The sequence below is a fragment of the Atractosteus spatula genome, unplaced genomic scaffold (genome assembly GCF_055471065.1).
Source record: "Atractosteus spatula isolate fAtrSpa1 unplaced genomic scaffold, fAtrSpa1.hap1 Scaffold_23, whole genome shotgun sequence".
NCBI classification, from domain to species: domain Eukaryota; kingdom Metazoa; phylum Chordata; class Actinopteri; order Semionotiformes; family Lepisosteidae; genus Atractosteus; species Atractosteus spatula.
The window spans coordinates 156326-175244 of NW_028296797.1; the positions used below are offsets into that span (position 1 = coordinate 156326).

The window sequence follows — 18919 nt, forward strand, 5'->3', positions numbered from 1 at the left end:
CAGTAATGTTTATGTTCCTAAATTAATATCGTTTATGACCTTCAGATGCGTTATGCTCCTCTTCTTTTTATGCTCAGCTACTAAAATTTCCCTTTAGTGGTAAAATTCCATATAAATATTCAAAACTAAGCGGATTGAAATGTTCACAGTAAAGACATTAGTAAAGGTGCACAGTAAAGGCACCACGAGTGACCCTGTCGGTCATTTTGACCAGCCAATCACTTACCGCGGTGCCCTACGGTGCCCTGCGGGTTGGTTACTGTACTACGGGTTTTTACCGCTCATTTTGAATGGCTGCATCTGTAGGTTGTCTCTCGCAGTGTTCAGGAATTGCATTCCGAAACTGAGTCAGATCAAAAGTTGTAAGAAAAGCACCTATGGTGTCGGTTCTAACAGCTTTATTGATTCGATGTTAAAGGCCGGAAATGGGGCACAAGACACGCGACCGCAAAAAGCGTCGCCATCTGCTTCCAGCTGCAAAATGCCATTTGCGGACGCTGAAGCATTTGAACTTGAACTTTATTGCCATATGTAACCGGTACTGGTACAATGGAATTCTTACTTACAGAAGGTCTCTCGATTGTAAAACAAGTGTAAAAAACAAGACAAAGTGCAAACAGTGCATCAAGACAATGTACAAACAATAGACAATGTGCAAGTAAACATGTAGACATTTCTTTCCAAGGCAGCGGGTACAAGCGATCTCGCGTTTTAAAACCACCAGGAAAAGAAGAAAGGCACTTTTCCGTGCTTGCGCCAGCACACAACGATGTGAGGAGAACACCGTAGTCGGCAGGATTCGAACCTGCGCGGGGAGACCCCAATGGATTTCTAGTCCATCGCCTTAACCACTCGGCCACAACTACAGCGAGCACCGCTGTTGCTGCGTTCTTGCTACAATCTCACATGGATCGCGAGGCGTCGGCGGAAACATTTTTCAAAGTCAGTCTCCATTAAAAAAAAAACCTTTCCAAAATACAAGCCATGCAGACAGACACGCCTCAGAGGACTTAAGGGTGGCTTCATGTGGGAATGATAAAGCCTCCCCGTCCGGACAGGAAAATGGCACTTTGTTAGACACAAAGAAACAATCAACAACAGACAAATGTCCACAAGCATTTAAGAAGCCGCACCATGTTCTTGCTACAATCACACACGGATCGCGAGACGCCGGCGGAAATCTTTTTCAAAGTCGTTCTCCGTTAAAAAAAAAAAACCTTTCCAAAATACAAACCTTGCAGACAGACACGCCTCAGAGGACTTAAGGGTTGCTTCATGTGGGAATGATAAAGTCTCCCCGTCCGGACAGGAAAATGGCACTTTGTTAGACACAAAAAAACAATCAACAACAGACAAATGTCTACAAGCATTTTAGAAGCCGCACTTGAAATAGCTCTTATATTCGTGTTAGACGCAGGAATCGCCTTTTTATTGACGCTCTTACGAACGCCATGGAAAGCAAAACAAAGCAAAGCAGAGCAGAACAAAACGAACAAAATAAAACCCTCACGTCCTGCACTTGAATATAATGCCGTTACGTGCCGAAGCGGTATTGGACGTCATCCTAGCACTGCAACCCGGAGCGTACGGTATATGGGAACGAGCACACGTCACGAATCGTCTCTAATCACTCCCTGCACTGTAAGGCGCCTTGAAGCGTGCACCCTCAACATTCATCTTTGCGCATCTGTGAAAGGTAAACTCTTGAGCAAACTCTGAACCAGACGCTCAAACTCCAGCTAGGATTAGGGGTCGCATTCCCATGCTACTTGAACACTTTGTTCAAACCAGGCTGTCCGGACATGAGTTGGCGCGCTCCAGATTTTCTTTTTCTTTTTTTTCCCTCGTACTCGAGGGTCATTTTCCTGTTCCACATGCAATTTCAACATCTTCCTTGGGAGATGTCAAGCCAGCAAGCCACTGCTGTGCTTCAGTGGCCGGTGTGGAGTTCAGTGGCCCTGTTGTACACGGAAAGCACATTGAGCTCCTTGGACATGAAAAGTTCCAGTTAAAAGCCATTTGTCATCCTTTCTCTTGGTGTCGATGTTGCTATTGTATGTAAAGGTGGCAACTTGCTCAGCGAGCAGGCGGAGCGCACAGCGAATGCAGATGTGTCTGAGTTGTGTGTCCAAGTGGCTGCAAAAGGACAGAGCTCGTGGCGCGCTGTGGCTTAGTTGGTTAAAGCGCCTGCCTAGTAAACAGGAGATCCCGGGTCCGAATCCCAGCGGTTCCTTTTTTTGTTCTGTCTTCTCGAACAGGACTGGTCATTATGGACAACCGCCTACGGCTAGACTTAATTAAATGCAAGTATTCATTTCCTGTCTTGAACGACTTGTTTTTCTTAGAATGCAACTTGCAAAACATGAAATGCAAACCTTGCTAATCAGCGCTCGCGGCTGGAAAACAAAAAAGAAGTCAGCAATGTTTTTTCTTTAACCTTAACCCTGCTAATGGAGGAGTTAAACGACCGAGTCTACGCAGCTTAAACGGTCTGCACGTCGGGTTCTTAGCTGAAAGGGTGGTAAATCAGGCTCACCCAGTCCTTAATCTTTTAAAGAGGATAAAAAATTGAACCTAGTCGCCACATCACATACATCCTGTTCAATGATAAGAAGGTGACATCTGTCTTCGCTCCAGAGTAAATCACACGTTGAGGGCATTTTTTTTCCACTTTACCGTGAGTCGGGCTCGGCTGCACACAGGCGAGAGCAGAGCAATGAGGTCACGGGGACAGGGGAGTCACACGCTGGCGGTTTGAACACGCGGAAGATCACTGAGGGATCTACAGTATATGGACCCTCTGTGCGCCACCCGTCCAAACTCTGGACTCTGAATCCTGCCATCCGAGTTTAGATCTCGGCGGAACCTGAGCCGCAGTTCCTTCTTAAAACGTAATCTGGTGAGCATTTCTAGAATCGTACTTGTATAGATGCAGCCTTTAATGTGTTGCTAGGTTAAAATTGATGACTTCTTGAACTTCAGTAGGCAATTGCCCTCTTGATTTCGGATTTAATTGCTTTACTACAGGGGTGCTTTTATGATGACAGAGTCATGTTCAGGTACTTTGCTGGATGGAGGAAGCTCATTTCGGACTCTGTGATCTGCTCACCTGGAAAGGTCTGCTGTACTACTACAAGAGAGAAGTAGAGTCTGGAAGAAGGGACAATTTTATGATGCTTTGGAAGAAAGTGTTTTTTTTTTCTTTGAAATCGAAATGAATCAGAATATCAGTGCAAAGGACAAACTCTTGGTTTGGTTTAAAGAGATATGGTTTTAAACAGACACAATGTAGAAAACAGGTGTTTCTCACTTTTGGAAAAGAATGGACCGGGGGTAATGTTTTACTAGTTGCAGTGCTGAGCTCACTGGGTTGCAGTCATGCAGTGTGACACCAGGGCCAGTGGCGCAATGGATAACGCGTCTGACTACGGATCAGGAGATTGTAGGTTCGACTCCTGCCTGGCTCGGGTCACTTTTAAACGCATCAGGCTACTCCCTAAGTAGCCTGTGCTACTTACTGTATGTGGGTGTAATCGTACCCAGTACGAGATTTCCTTCATGTAAATGAACTGCACCTGGGCTCAGTACGGTGCTGAGAGCCCAGCGTTGCTGTTCTAATTAGCACGCACTGCATCGGCTATGAACCCGAACATTTCAATTATTCCGATCAGTAAGTCAACACGTAGTCCACATGAAAGGTAGAAATATTCTCTTGTCTGTCTCTTGTTTGTATATAACTGAATGTCCCTGACAATGTACTGTTAGTTTTAATTGAAGAACGGCATTTGTGTTCAAATATAGCAGACAAGTTTACGTAACTGCTCATGCGACACTCAGTTGTAATTAGTCAAGAAATAAAGTCGAACAACAGCTGAGGGTTTGAATGTGAACGTATCAGATTGCAGCGCCTTTTACTTCCATTGACAAATGGAAGATTCGAAGAGAGATCCTTCAGACCGGCAAGCAAACCCACGGCTTTTTCGGTTTTCTATCTAGGCAACGTTGGTGTCTGCAATAGCATAAATGAAAGCACGATGCAATTTCTGTGGCTACATTTGTTGCACTTCATGCACAGTAAGAGTGTTTCTAACACCAAATAAAAACTCAACAATTAGCGATCACGCCTTCTCCTCAGTTAACCCACTGAAACCCTCGCTGATAAGAGTTCTTTACTGCGTGCTTTACGAGCACCTATCGTGTCGGTTCTCTGAGCTTTATTGATCCGGTTTTCAAAGGCATAAGTAGAGCACCAGACGTGCGAACACAAAATGTGTGGTTATCTGAAGAATTGATTTCCATGGCAGCGGGTCCAAGCGATTTAGCGTTTTTATAGTACCAGAAAAGGAGAAGCGGCACTTCGCCTCTGCCGCGCAGGCACACTACAACGTGCGGCAGACGCCGTAGACGGCAGGATTTGAACCTGCGCGGGGAGTCCCCACCAGATTTCGAGTCCATCACCTTAACCACTCGGCCACGACTACGGCAAGCTCACCACTGCCGCATTCCTCCTATAATCTAACACGAGTGCGAGGTGGCTGGGGAAACCTTTTCAGAGTCGCTCCCCGTTAAAAAAAAATACCTTTGACAAAATACGTGCCGGCAGACAGACACGCCTCCGAGGGTTTAAGGGTGGCTTCACGTTCAAAGGATAAAGTCTCCCCGTCCTGATGTCAAAATGCAACTTTGGCAGACAGAAAAAACATCAACAAACCACAAATGTGGACAAGGATTTTACAAGCTGCACCACACTGCACTTTGAAAAGCATTTAAATTAGTGTTAGACGCAGGAATTGCCTTTGGTTTACGCGCTTACGAAAGCCCTCAGCTCCTGCAGTTGAATATAATGCCGTTACGTGTCGAAGCAGTAACGTACGTCATCCTACCACTGCAGCACGGGGAATATAGGGAAACGAGCACACACTACGAATCGTCTCAATCACTCCCTAGAGTTGTAAGGCGCATTGAAGGGTGCACCGCCATCATTAATCGTTGCGCCTCTGTGAAAGGAAAGCTCTTGAGCAGTCTTTGAAACAGCTCGGATGAAACACTTGATTGCTTCCATGTGCATCTGGAGTTAATTTCTTATTTTCACTTCACGCCGCCCAAAGCATTTCTAAAACAGGAGATTCGCGTTTGGGAATGCGCCCTGCCCTACAAATAAAACAGGTCTACGGGTCTGAAACCTGCTCCACAGAAAACAGTTTTGTTGCGCTTTTGATCAAAGGGAGATTCGTTGTTCTTACTTTTTGATGACATAACACCCAAAGGGGCTTCTTTGGAGTTGGATTCCAACCAGCATCCTAAAGTTTATTGGCGGTATCCTTTACAGTTCTCTGTTCGGTCGACAAGGGACTGAAGTGGGCAGCTTTCCTCACACATACAGTGCAATGTACTGTAGTGTTCCCGTTCACTGAATTCGCAGTTCTGCATCAGACCTCTAACTCGTTTCCTTAGTCTTGGTCAGCTTGAATTTAAGCCACGAACCATCCTTCTACTGTATAAACGTCTAGAGGAATCACAAACTATTTGAGAGGCCATCATCCCAGGGGGAACTGACAAAGTCTATCTCTAAACACCTAGCGCAGTCTCTCGAGAGACTGTCAAAAAACGCTTTCGCCGTTTGTGTTGCAAGTAAGTGAAAACGCGGTCTCAACCCAGAGCCACTTGGCAGCAGCAGCACATAAATACTGTTTCTGTCACTGCACTACTGATACCGACGTTAGCCTACTATACCATGTTCAGCCACCGCTGGAAAACATACTGCTCTAGTACCGAGGGCCGACTTTGAACAGGCACACGCGTCAGACATGGAGAGCGACGAGAATGGGATTCGAACCCATGCGTGCAGAGCACAATGGATTAGCAGTCCATCGCCTTAACCACTCGGCCACCTCGCCAAGGAAACCAGGCTGTCCGGACATGAGTTGGCGCGCTCCAGATTTTCTTTTTCTTTTTTTTCCCTCGTACTCGAGGGTCATTTTCCTGTTCCACATGCAATTTCAACATCTTCCTTGGGAGATGTCAAGCCAGCAAGCCACTGCTGTGCTTCAGTGGCCGGTGTGGAGTTCAGTGGCCCTGTTGTACACGGAAAGCACATTGAGCTCCTTGGACATGAAAAGTTCCAGTTAAAAGCCATTTGTCATCCTTTCTCTTGGTGTCGATGTTGCTATTGTATGTAAAGGTGGCAACTTGCTCAGCGAGCAGGCGGAGCGCACAGCGAATGCAGATGTGTCTGAGTTGTGTGTCCAAGTGGCTGCAAAAGGACAGCGCTCCTGGTGCGCTGTGGCTTAGTTGGTTAAAGCGCCTGCCTAGTAAACAGGAGATCCCGGGTCCGAATCCCAGCGGTTCCTTTTTTTGTTCTGTCTTCTCGAACAGGACTGGTCATTATGGACAACCGCCTACGGCTAGACTTAATTAAATGCAAGTATTCATTTCCTGTCTTGAACGACTTGTTTTTCTTAGAATGCAACTTGCAAAACATGAAATGCAAACCTTGCTAATCAGCGCTCGCGGCTGGAAAACAAAAAAGAAGTCAGCAATGTTTTTTCTTTAACCTTAACCCTGCTAATGGAGAAGAGTTAAACGACCGAGTCTACGTAGCTTAAACGGTCCGCACGTCGGGTTCTTAGCTGAAAGGGTGGTAAATCAGGCTCACCCAGTCCTTAATCTTTTAAAGAGGATAAAAAATTGAACCTAGTCGCCACATCACATACATCCTGTTCAATGATAAGAAGGTGACATCTGTCCTCACTCCAGAGTAAATCACACGTTGAGGGCATTTTTTTTCCACTTTACCGTGAGTCGGGCTCGGTTGCACACAGGCGAGAGCAGAGCAATGAGGTCACGGGGACAGGGGAGTCACACGCTGGCGGTTTGAACACGCGGAAGATCACTGAGGGATCTACAGTATATGGACCCTCTGTGCGCCACCCGTCCAAACTCTGGACTCTGAATCCTGCCATCCGAGTTTAGATCTCGGCGGAACCTGAGCCGCAGTTCCTTCTTAAAACGTAATCTGGTGAGCATTTCTAGAATCGTACTTGTATAGATGCAGCCTTTAATGTGTTGCTAGGTTAAAATTGATGACTTCTTGAACTTCAGTAGGCAATTGCCCTCTTGATTTCGGATTTAATTGCTTTACTACAGGGGTGCTTTTATGATGACAGAGTCATGTTCAGGTACTTTGCTGGATGGAGGAAGCTCATTTCGGACTCTGTGATCTGCTCACCTGGAAAGGTCTGCTGTACTACTACAAGAGAGAAGTAGAGTCTGGAAGAAGGGACAATTTTATGATGCTTTGGAAGAAAGTGTTTTTTTTTTCTTTGAAATCGAAATGAATCAGAATATCAGTGCAAAGGACAAACTCTTGGTTTGGTTTAAAGAGATATGGTTTTAAACAGACACAATGTAGAAAACAGGTGTTTCTCACTTTTGGAAAAGAATGGACCGGGGGTAATGTTTTACTAGTTGCAGTGCTGAGCTCACTGGGTTGCAGTCATGCAGTGTGACACCAGGGCCAGTGGCGCAATGGATAACGCGTCTGACTACGGATCAGGAGATTGTAGGTTCGACTCCTGCCTGGCTCGGGTCACTTTTAAACGCATCAGGCTACTCCCTAAGTAGCCTGTGCTACTTACTGTATGTGGGTGTAATCGTACCCAGTACGAGATTTCCTTCATGTAAATGAACTGCACCTGGGCTCAGTACGGTGCTGAGAGCCCAGCGTTGCTGTTCTAATTAGCACGCACTGCATCGGCTATGAACCCGAACATTTCAATTATTCCGATCAGTAAGTCAACACGTAGTCCACATGAAAGGTAGAAATATTCTCTTGTCTGTCTCTTGTTTGTATATAACTGAATGTCCCTGACAATGTACTGTTAGTTTTAATTGAAGAACGGCATTTGTGTTCAAATATAGCAGACAAGTTTACGTAACTGCTCATGCGACACTCAGTTGTAATTAGTCAAGAAATAAAGTCGAACAACAGCTGAGGGTTTGAATGTGAACGTATCAGATTGCAGCGCCTTTTACTTCCATTGACAAATGATAGAGATTCGAAGAGAGATCCTTCAGACTGGCAAGCAAACCCACGGCTTTTTCGGTTTTCTATCTAGGCAACGTTGGTGTCTGCAATAGCATAAATGAAAGCACGATGCAATTTCTGTGGCTACATTTGTTGCACTTCATGCACAGTAAGAGTGTTTCTAACACCAAATAAAAACTCAACAATTAGCGATCACGCCTTCTCCTCAGTTAACCCACTGAAACCCTCGCTGATAAGAATTCTTTACTGCGTGCTTTACGAGCACCTATCTTGTCGGTTCTTTGAGCTTTATTGATCCGATTTTCAAAGGCATAAGTAGAGCACCAGACGTGCGAACGCAAAATGTGTGGTTATCTGAAGAATTGATTTCCATGGCAGCGGGTCCAAGCGATTTAGCGTTTTTATAGTACCAGAAAAGGAGAAGCGGCACTTCGCCTCTGCCACGCAGGCACACTACAACGTGCGGCAGCCGCTGTAGACGACAGGATTTGAACCTGCGTGGGGAGTCCCCACCAGATTTCGAGTCCATCGCCTTAAACACTCGGCCACGACTACGGCGAGCTCGCCACTGCCGCATTCCTCCTATAATCTAACACGAGTGCGAGGTGGCTGGGGAAACCTTTTCAGAGTCGCTCCCCGTTAAAAAAAAATACCTTTGACAAAATACGTGCCGGCAGACAGACACGCCTCCGAGGGTTTAAGGGTGGCTTCACGTTCAAAGGATAAAGTCTCCCCGTCCTGATGTCAAAATGCAACTTTGGCAGACAGAAAAAACATCAACAAACCACAAATGTGGACAAGGATTTTACAAGCTGCACCACACTGCACTTTGAAAAGCATTTAAATTAGTGTTAGACGCAGGAATTGCCTTTGGTTTACGCGCTTACGAAAGCCCTCAGCTCCTGCAGTTGAATATAATGCCGTTACGTGTCGAAGCAGTAACGTACGTCATCCTACCACTGCAGCACGGGGAATATAGGGAAACGAGCACACACTACGAATCGTCTCAATCACTCCCTAGAGTTGTAAGGCGCATTGAAGGGTGCACCGCCATCATTAATCGTTGCGCCTCTGTGAAAGGAAAGCTCTTGAGCAGTCTTTGAAACAGCTCGGATGAAACACTTGATTGCTTCCATGTGCATCTGGAGTTAATTTCTTATTTTCACTTCACGCCGCCCAAAGCATTTCTAAAACAGGAGATTCGCGTTTGGGAATGCGCCCTGCCCTAAAAATAAAACAGGTCTACGGGTCTGAAACCTGCTCCACAGAAAACAGTTTTGTTGCGCTTTTGATCAAAGGGAGATTCGTTGTTCTTACTTTTTGATGACATAACATCCAAAGGGGCTTCTTTGGAGCTGAATTCCAACCAGCATCCTAAAGTTTCTTGGTGGTATCCTTTACAGTCCTCTGTTCGGTCGACAAGGGACTGAAGTGGGCAGCTTTCCTCACACATGCAGTGCAATGTACTGTAGTGTTCCCGTTCACTGAATTCGCAGTTCTGCATCAGACCTCTAACTCGTTTCCTAAGTCTTGGTCAGCTTGAATTTAAGCCACGAACCATGCTTCTACTGTATAAACGTCTAGAGGAATCACAAACTATTTGAGAGGCCATGATTCCAGGGGGAACTGACAAAGTCTATCTCTAAACACCTAGCGCAGTCTCTCGAGAGACTGTCAAAAATCTCTTTCTCCATTTGCGTTGCAGGTAAATGGAAACACAGTCTCAACCCAGAGTCACTTGGCAGTAGCGGCACTTAACCACTGTTATTGTCACTGCTTGATACCAACGTTAGCCTACTATACCATGTTCAGCCACCGCTGGAAAACGTACTGCTCTAGTACCACACGTGTCAGACATGGAGAGCGACAAGTGTGTGATTTGAACCCATGCATGCAGAGCACAATGTATTAGTAGTTCATCGCCTTAACCACTCAGCCACGACTACAGCAAACGCTGCTATTGCTGCATTCTTGCTACAATCTCACATGGATCGCGAGACGCCGGCGTAAATCTTTTTCAAAATCGTCTCCGTTAAAAAAAAAAACCTTTCCAAAATACAAACCTTGCAGACAGACACGCCTCTGAGGAATTAAGGGTTGCTTCATGTAGAAATGATAAAGTCTCCCCGTCCGGACAGGAAAATGGCACTTTGTTAGACACAAAAAAACAATCAACAACAGACAAATGTCTACAAGCATTTTAGAAGCCGCACTTGAAATAGCTCTTACATTCGTGTTAGACGCAGGAATCGCCTTTTTATTGACGCTCTTACAAACGCCATGGAAAGCAAAACAAAGCAAAGCAGAGCAGAACAAAACGAACAAAATAAAACCCTCACGTCCTGCACTTGAATATAATGCCGTTACGTGCCGAAGCGGTATTGGACGTCATCCTAGCACTGCAACCCGGGGCGTACGGTATATGGGAACGAGCACACGTCACGAATCGTCTCTAATCACTCCCTGCACTGTAAGGCGCCTTGAAGCGTGTACCCTCAACATTCATCTTTGCGCATCTGTGAAAGGTAAACTCTTGAGCAAACTCTGAACCAGACGCTCAAACTCCAGCTAGGATTAGGGGTAGCATTCCCACGCTACTTGAACACTTTGTTTACGCTCAGTGCTGGATTTTGGGAACTTTAGGACGAGTGGGACTTTTCTCCTATCTGTCAATTCGTTTTGTTTTGGAGACTCTTGGCTGTCTGTGTTGTATAGTGCAGCGTGAAGAAAACGTTTTCGAAAACTGTGCCGGCTCAAAAGTTGTAAGAAATCCTCTCCAGCTCTTTTAAGTCTCTTCAGTTTTGTCATTTAAAGTGAAACTAGATGTATAACTGGTGCCTCACTTAGGCAAATATTGCAAATTTACATAAGTGAGGCTCCAGTTCGACATCTAGTTTCACTTTATATGACAGAAGTACATCAGACTGTGCCGGACTGGGGGATCACTTCCGGTTATTTTTACCATCTTAAACATTTGAAATTCTCCCCTATGCAATTGTGACACTTTATCTTGGCTCCACCTAGGACACTCTTCAATCTTCCATCACTTCTCTCGTCTCCCACAACACTCTCGTCTGTCGGCAGTATGTGGCGTCTTTGAATTACCACCAATCTCACCACAGCAAGAAAGCAACGGGTTTTGGCAAGAGAGGAGGAGACTACCTGGCCCGAACGGGGATCGAACCCGCGTCCTTGGCGTTATTAGCACCACGCTCTAACCAACTGAGCTAACAGGCCTCGTGCCCGCTGTCCTCTCTGTGCTGCAAAAAATGGAATTCAGGGAAGTTTCTTTTGTCCTTCTTTGAATAGAAAGCCCTGCGATTCAGTGTACGGGCTTTCTCGTGCTGTTTAATGGTTCTTGTAACCCAAATCCTACACTGGCCTGAAGTGCCCCCCCATTTCACAGCATTTTTTAGCTGATTTCAAATGTACCTAAAGGAGAAGCATTATTGAAGACCATCAATTACCAAGAGCTTTTGTCAAAGGTTTTGGTGGTCACTTTTAATGACCACATAGAGCTATGACCTCGGTTTTACATCTCATCCAAAAGACGGCGCCTTTTACCACACAGCGTCTCCGTCACTATACTGGGGCATTGGGACCCGCACAGACCTCAGGGTGAGCACCCCACAGCTGGCTCCATTAACACCGCTTCCAGCTGTAAGCTTTGCTTTTCCCTGTAGGTCACCCTCATCCGGGTACTGACCTGGCTCACACCTTCTAAGCTTTAGTGGGTTTTCAGTTGCGAGTTGAAAGGGGATGCAAGTGATGGAGCCGCTCGCTGCAAAAGCCACTGGATTGGCCGGGAATTGAACCCGGGCCTCCCGCGTGGCTGGCAAGAATTCTACCACTGAACCACCAATTCACGCTGAAAGGGGCTCCAAAAAAGACGCGTTTTTACCACTCTGTGCTGGATGTTGGGTCCCAAGGGAACTTCTGGACGAGTGAGAATTTTCTGCTATCAAAATTTGGTTTCGGAGACTTTTGGCAGCCTACAGATGCAGCCATTCAAAATGCGCGGGCGATACCGCGTTATTTTGCGGTACGCTGTACGCAGTCTACCGCAAGCTACCGGTAAATACCGCGAGTTACCGTAAATTCTCCTATAATACGACAAGCAAAATAATAGTATCCGGAATTTCCGCAAGGTGGAGCTAATAAAGCTCAACCTCTCATGTTTGAGCTGTGGCCATCAAAGTCTTTAACGAAGATATTACTAATAGTATTAATAATGAATGACCTTGGACAAGCTGTAAGTGTAAACTCAAAGTATTGCCCTGGTCAACATTCTTTTTTTCATTGACCGTCTTTGTAAAAGTAACACCACAGCATTTCGCAATCACGCATTTGTTTCCAATCATGCAAAGTACAGTAATTTTTGAGAATCGATTCACCATGCCTTTCACATGCTCATAAAAGAGATTGATTTAGGAACATAAACATATTACCGTATGAAAACTGTACTGTATACAGTATGTATATGTATATTTAATGTCTTAACTGTGCCCGTTTAAGTATTGAATATTCATATCTGATTTTACCACTGAAGGGAAATCTTAGTAGCTGAGCATAAAAAGAATAGGAGCATACTGCAACGCGTGTGAAGGCCATAAACGATATTAATTTTGGAACATAAACATAGAGTATATGGCTGGTCTCGGTACTTTAAAGAAAACATACACGAAACATGGTTTCATTATGACCAGAATCGGTCTTGAGATATTTTTAACTTGATTTACAGTATTTGAGAGGTATGTCTTAACACCGATACTACAGTGCTTAAGTACTGCTCACGTATATGTTTCTAGGTTTATATTATGCATTTCATACGGTCAAATTACTTTTGAGCAACTAATAAGAAGCGCGAAACGGTATGCGTTTTAGTTTCGTTTTGTGCTGGGACCCGTGGATTGATTAGAGATATCAAGTACATACAAGTCATTTTTTAAATGTTGTAGTTCGTCTTGAAAAAATGTTATGAGTACATCATCTATCAACAATTACACAGGTTCTGTTTCCATATTGCGGATTTTGGTTACGTAATATTATTTTCTAGATTTCACGTTGTGAATATATGATTTGGGCAAACAGAGCCGCAAAGAAGTACATTATGGGTTGTTGTTGTTTTTTTTGCAGTTTTATCTAGAACAAGCGATGCTTAAACCTTTGTCTGATTCTTGTGAAACTATCCACACGACAGTTACAGTACCTAGGAGTTGACTTCAGTGATGTCACTGATGGGATGTTTCTAAAAATCCATCCTCTGTAAAACGTCTTCTCTAGTTGTCCTGCATATGTATTCGCTAATGAAGCTGTGTGTTCTGAGCCTGGATCTCTACATTTCTGTATGAACCAGCTTAGAGGGCTAAAGACAGCTTGTGTTTAAATTGAGTGTAAGGCAATTTATGCTTCTAAAGTCATGGTCAGCATTTATTATTGTACTGTGCTGTAAACTTGTTCTGTGCCTAGTCACATTATTTTATAGCGTTTTTATAGTGTTATCAAATCCGGTGGCGCTGTGTGTTAGTTTCCTGACTCCCATGTCACATGGTCTGTGATTGAAACCTGTGAAACCGGTTTAATTCGTCACAGCCAGCACTCCGGCAGAGAGGGGGTTGTACTCGTAAAGTAGAAGCAGGCGAGATTTCCAGCAAAAGACACCTCCCCCCCACCCTCATACGATTCGCATTGTAATTACACATTGTAATTGTATTACACATTGTACACATGCTTAAAAGAGAAGAGAGAAAACACAAGCCTTCTTCAGGTGTGAGGGTCTTCTGCTCAGAATGAAACGCTAAAATGTAATGTAGGCTCTGAATGGGTTCAATTATGATTTGGGCTTGATTAAGGTCGCTGCCTTTCATCTAAAACCCTACTTGAATCCTTCGAAACTAAAAATCAGTGTTTGTGAGTTCTAAATAAAGAGGTATCCAGGTAACAGTGAAACGGGCGGACAGTCTGGGGAGATCGCCCGTTTTCCATGTAAATAGTTCCCTGGTTCCGCACCCCTTGGTGTTTCTCTCGCTCTCTCTCGGGTCACCTGATCATTAGCTCGAAAGATTTCAGTGCTTTGTGTATATTCTAATGGTAGTGGGGGCAGGGTGTGTGCGAACAGGTTTGGTTGAAATTGCATTGGAGATCTATGTTCTTCACACCTGAAACATTTCCTCTGAAAGCATTTTCTTCGCAGTTTAACCGATCTTGTTACAGCATGTTACAGTTTACTATTATTAACCATATTAATTTTAAGTACTTAATGCCATTTTTTGACCAGGCACGAATATTCTTAAGTCCATATCTTCGCAAGGGAATCAGTGCGAATTGCAATACTAATTAAATTAAAACTACTAACTACTAACTAATACTAATTAAAACAAACCAGAAACGTGTTGTTCTGTCTAATGACATTACAAGTGGAAAGATTACAGATTTTAATCGTCTTTAATTTTGTTACGTTATACATTTTAGAAACGTTTCATCCATACAAACACCACAAAACTATTTTCGATTGTATTTCTGAATAGTATGTTACACTTAGTTCACTGTTTTAAATACATCTAATTAAGAAAGTTAGGTGTTAGCATAAACTATTAGCAATCAATAATATTAAATTTAGCACTGTAATAAGCTGTTGCACTTTCCCCCGCATCTTGTAAAAATATATTTTCATTGTTCAAATATACATTAAGTCTGACTATCATATAATAAGTTAAATACAAAACTAAAGAAAAAATAGGGTTAAATATAATTCAAAATATTTTGCTAACAATGTTAACTGTTTATGAATAATAAAATGTATTAACTAAGGAGTAGGATGGCACAGTTGTTAGTATGTTTTTTGTTTTGTTTCTTTTTCATAAATACAACAGTAGTACCTGATGTCTCAGTGGCTTTCAAAATTAAATTATGCATGCAAACCTGTGAACCAGAAAGATAACTAAGATACCCATCCATTTATAATGGTGGCGAAGTGGTTAGCATTGCTATCTTGCAGCACTGGGGTTTTAGGTTCAATTTCTGCCATCCTGTGTGTGTGGGGTTTACATGTTCTCTCTGGGTTACATGGTTTTTCTCCATATGTGTGATATGACTCCCTCTCGCACTCCGAAACATACTGGTAAGTTAATTGGTTTATGGGAAAACTGGCCCTGGTGTGTGTGTGTTTGTGTCTGTCTGTCCTGTGATGGACTGGCGCTATGTCCAGGGTGTATTCTGCCTTGTGTCCGTTGCTTACTGGGATAGGCTCCAAATCCTCTGTACTGGATAAAGAGATTAGAAATGGATGGAAGTAAAGGCACTGTGTGGATGGAACTATACACAGTGTTAGAAACCCACGATGAAATGGCAGCATCTCACTGAGAATAAAATATTTTATAGTGCTGGCTTAAGGAAACAGCCTTTCCACCTCTCTTGCACATCAGTATCCATACCTAGTTATTTAAACAAATTGCCTCTAATTATAAACATCTTAATATGCTGGCTCTGTGGATCCGCATCAGCTATGTTTGCCCATTCCTTCAATTCATGTGCATCCAACACACAGTTCAATGCCAGCAACTACACATAATCTAAAATACAATCCTTATTTCAGTATCTATGTAAACATATAGTCTGTTAACTTCATCATCTTCATCAAAAGTATGCCTAACCCCATTAGGAAGTGTTCTTGTTATAAGTGTATTCCTCAGCTTTCCCCAAATTATCTTCTTCTTGCCAACATCTCTAGTCTTTTATCCTGCAATAACTCAGCCAACACTTAAATCTCCAAAAGCTGCTTGTGTTAATTTCTTTAAATCACAAATATCATGTGTAAATACTGGCCATGTAATACTCTGCATTGCGGAATAATAGTTTATTTTAAAGGGAACTAGAGAAATCAAGAAAGGCTTTTTTTCTAGAATTAATAAATGCACATCCTGTTCACTGGGGAAATTAAATCCACACTGAGCAATCTTCAATATGTTCAGAATATGACAGCAAGAATCCTATCAGGGATGCATTACACCTGTTTTCAAGTCCTTGCACTGGTTACCTATCAGATTTCGAGTCAACTTCAAAATCCTTATCCTCCTTATACAGATGCAGCCATTCAAAGTGCGCGTTACAGACACGTACCGCAGGTGGCGTCGCTCAGTGTGACGCAAGATGACGCGTGGCACCGCAGTACGTGATTGGTTGACCAACAGGGGCACTCGTGGTCCGTTGGTCTGTCGTAGAAAGACTTACAGTACAGTAAACGTCTTTGCTGTGCCCGTTGTAGATATTGAATTTTACCACTGAAGGGAAATCTTAGTAGCTGAGCATATAAAGAATAGGAGCATACTGTAACGCGTGTGAAGGCCATAAATGATATTAATTTTGGAACATAAACATACAGTATATAGCTGGTCTTGGTACTTTAAAGAAAAAAATACACACCAGTATTCCATTTCTCCCTAACGATTTTAAGCATCGAAGTATTTAACTAGCATGTGAAATAGCGTGTGAAAAAGTGGTAGTTTTAAGCTTTTCTGCTAATATAATATGGAATCGCGTATCTAAAGAATTTAATAACGGTATTCGTATGCTGCGACAGGGCTGTGTAGGGCTGTTTCGCCTGCCTGTTCATGCGTGCTGTCTTGTAGCCGACTGGTCTAGGTGCGTGACTACCAGCTGGCAGGTTGTGTGTTCGAATCCAGCTGGTGCTAGACTCTTCTTTTAACAAACATTTCTTCGAAAAAATAGAATAGCGATATTATGGACAATCAATTGACTTTTATATTTCAAAATATCGCAACATGATCGATATTTGCGATATTTTGAACATATCTTCCCTTCTGACAGTGGCTCCTGCTTCTATTGTGTGTGTGTGTGCAACAGAGTAAATTTTTATAGAGAAATGGAGGCTGGACAGTATGCGTTACAATATAAACATTTATATTGATTTAAATCGTGTTCTGATTTAAATCGCAAACGCGTGTTTAATTATATGTGTTTTTTAATCATAATCAGGCTAATGCAACATAAATTGATACAGTATCTTTGTCTTCTAAGTATCTTAATAAACTTTCAGCATAGCTTTCTACCCGTCAAGATTTATATTTCTTGGGATTTTGGGATCAAATGTGGAAGGATTAGATTATAATCGTTTTTATTTGTCAAATACGTGATTGTATTTCTGAATGTTATGTGACACCTACAGCAGTTCACTGCTTTAAATACATCGAATTAAGAAAGTTATGTGTAGCACTTTAGAACTTTTTTCTGAACCAGGGAAAATCTGATCATGTTTCTCTATAACAATAATAAAAAACTTTATTTTACATATCGCCTTTAAAAGTGGCATCTCAAAGCAATACAGTAGATCGAAAAACAGTTAAAAGGGACCAAATTAAATACCAGACAATCGCAAACGCGTTTTCAATAAAATTATTTTATTCATTCAGCAGTTTGTGAGAGGGACATCCAGCAGGGAGAGACACACACACCGGTTTTCATTGACAAAATTGTTTTTTTTCAATTCCTCTTGTCTAACAGGAATGTTTTGTTTGTGGACAGACTGTTAGACAAGAGGAAAAGACCGCCTCCTCCTACGAAGCATTAATCGCGTATCTAAGGAAAATTGCAGTATACCTTTGTTCATGCACATCATTATACAGTACAGTATCTCAATTTGTATTTCGATTAAAAAAAATCGTTTGCCCAGCCACTACTGTTGTTATTGTTTTTATCCTGTAAAGCGTTTCCTTTTTCTGCGTTTTCCATTTCCTTTTTCTGATCACTCGCTTTCTGGATACACATCTCACCTGTCCTGTTCTTTGTTTTCCTGGTTTGCTGATTATGCCTGCTGCGGTCCACTCCTACCCTCACACCTAAAGAATACTATTTTAAATTTCTTGGCGCAGTTCATTAACCCTTGTATGTGCTGTCCGCGCCGAAAATGCAATTAAAAAAAAGTCAAAAAACGCGCTCAAAATACAATTTATAGCTTAATAAGATACACTCCACAGGCAAAATTAATTGTGTGTTAGTTTCCTGACTCCCATTATTTAAACTGCGACACTGATCATTCATCTCTAAATAAACTTTATTTTATATAGCGTTTTATGCGAATAGGTAATTAGATTGCTCATAAACCTAATCGCTTTTTCTACATAAACACAGCGTGATTGCTCTCTGAAAATGCTTTTCCTTTATTTTTAAAGTAGGCTCAGATTTCAACTATAGATCGTATTATTATAAACTTTCTTGGAAAAATGTATTTTATGTAAACCATGTTTGCTATTAATTCATTTAGGGCTAAAATACGTTCATTGTCTTCCAATCGAGTCGAGTTGACATTGGAAGCCTGCCACACCCGGACTGTTAAACCAACGCATTAGCACGTCAAAGCCCGTATTGGTATTGAGCCAGTATTGTCTTTAGTATTCCCCCCCTCTCCCCTCAATTCAATTCAATTCAAGGTGTTATATTTGCATGACAGATGGGTACAAGCAGTGTTGGGTATGTATATTGTAATGCTTTCGGCAGACAGGCACTGTGTAAGAGCCGGCGCACCAGAGGAGCGCACTGAGGGAGCGTCTGCATTTATAACTTAGTTTTTAAAATTAGTCAAGCAATATGAAGCATCTCCTTTTACGTTTAAGTCCCTTAAATACATTGAGCCAGCCACTACTGTTGTTATTGTAGTGGTTTGTCATCACTTAAGATTGCTTTTGATACCATCCTTACACAAAGCAGAAGGGAGATCTTAGTGCCTAAGCATAAAAAGAATAGGAGCATACTGCAACGCGTGTGAAGTCCATAAACGATATTAATTTTGGAACTTAAACATACAGTATATGGCTGGTCTCGGTACTTTAAAGAAAACATACACACCAGTATTCCATT

General features: G+C 42.7%; 7 non-coding genes across 7 annotated transcripts; 2 read left to right on the forward strand and 5 right to left on the reverse strand.

Annotated features, from left to right (window-relative positions):
- Window positions 1-784: 784 nt before the first annotated feature.
- On the reverse strand, window positions 785-866 carry trnas-aga (transfer RNA serine (anticodon AGA)). The gene has a single exon. It is a non-coding gene; the product is annotated as a tRNA-Ser (tRNA).
- A 2528-nt stretch (window positions 867-3394) lies between these two features.
- Window positions 3395-3467, forward strand: trnar-acg (transfer RNA arginine (anticodon ACG)). The gene has a single exon. It is a non-coding gene; the product is annotated as a tRNA-Arg (tRNA).
- A 932-nt stretch (window positions 3468-4399) lies between these two features.
- trnas-cga (transfer RNA serine (anticodon CGA)) lies at window positions 4400-4481 on the reverse strand. Its single transcript has one exon. It is a non-coding gene; the product is annotated as a tRNA-Ser (tRNA).
- A 1334-nt stretch (window positions 4482-5815) lies between these two features.
- trnas-gcu (transfer RNA serine (anticodon GCU)) lies at window positions 5816-5897 on the reverse strand. The gene has a single exon. It is a non-coding gene; the product is annotated as a tRNA-Ser (tRNA).
- A 1616-nt stretch (window positions 5898-7513) lies between these two features.
- On the forward strand, window positions 7514-7586 carry trnar-acg (transfer RNA arginine (anticodon ACG)). The gene has a single exon. It is a non-coding gene; the product is annotated as a tRNA-Arg (tRNA).
- Window positions 7587-8520: 934 nt separating this feature from the next.
- Window positions 8521-8602, reverse strand: trnas-cga (transfer RNA serine (anticodon CGA)). The gene has a single exon. It is a non-coding gene; the product is annotated as a tRNA-Ser (tRNA).
- Window positions 8603-11210: 2608 nt separating this feature from the next.
- On the reverse strand, window positions 11211-11284 carry trnai-aau (transfer RNA isoleucine (anticodon AAU)). The gene has a single exon. It is a non-coding gene; the product is annotated as a tRNA-Ile (tRNA).
- Between the last annotated feature and the right edge of the window lie 7635 nt (window positions 11285-18919).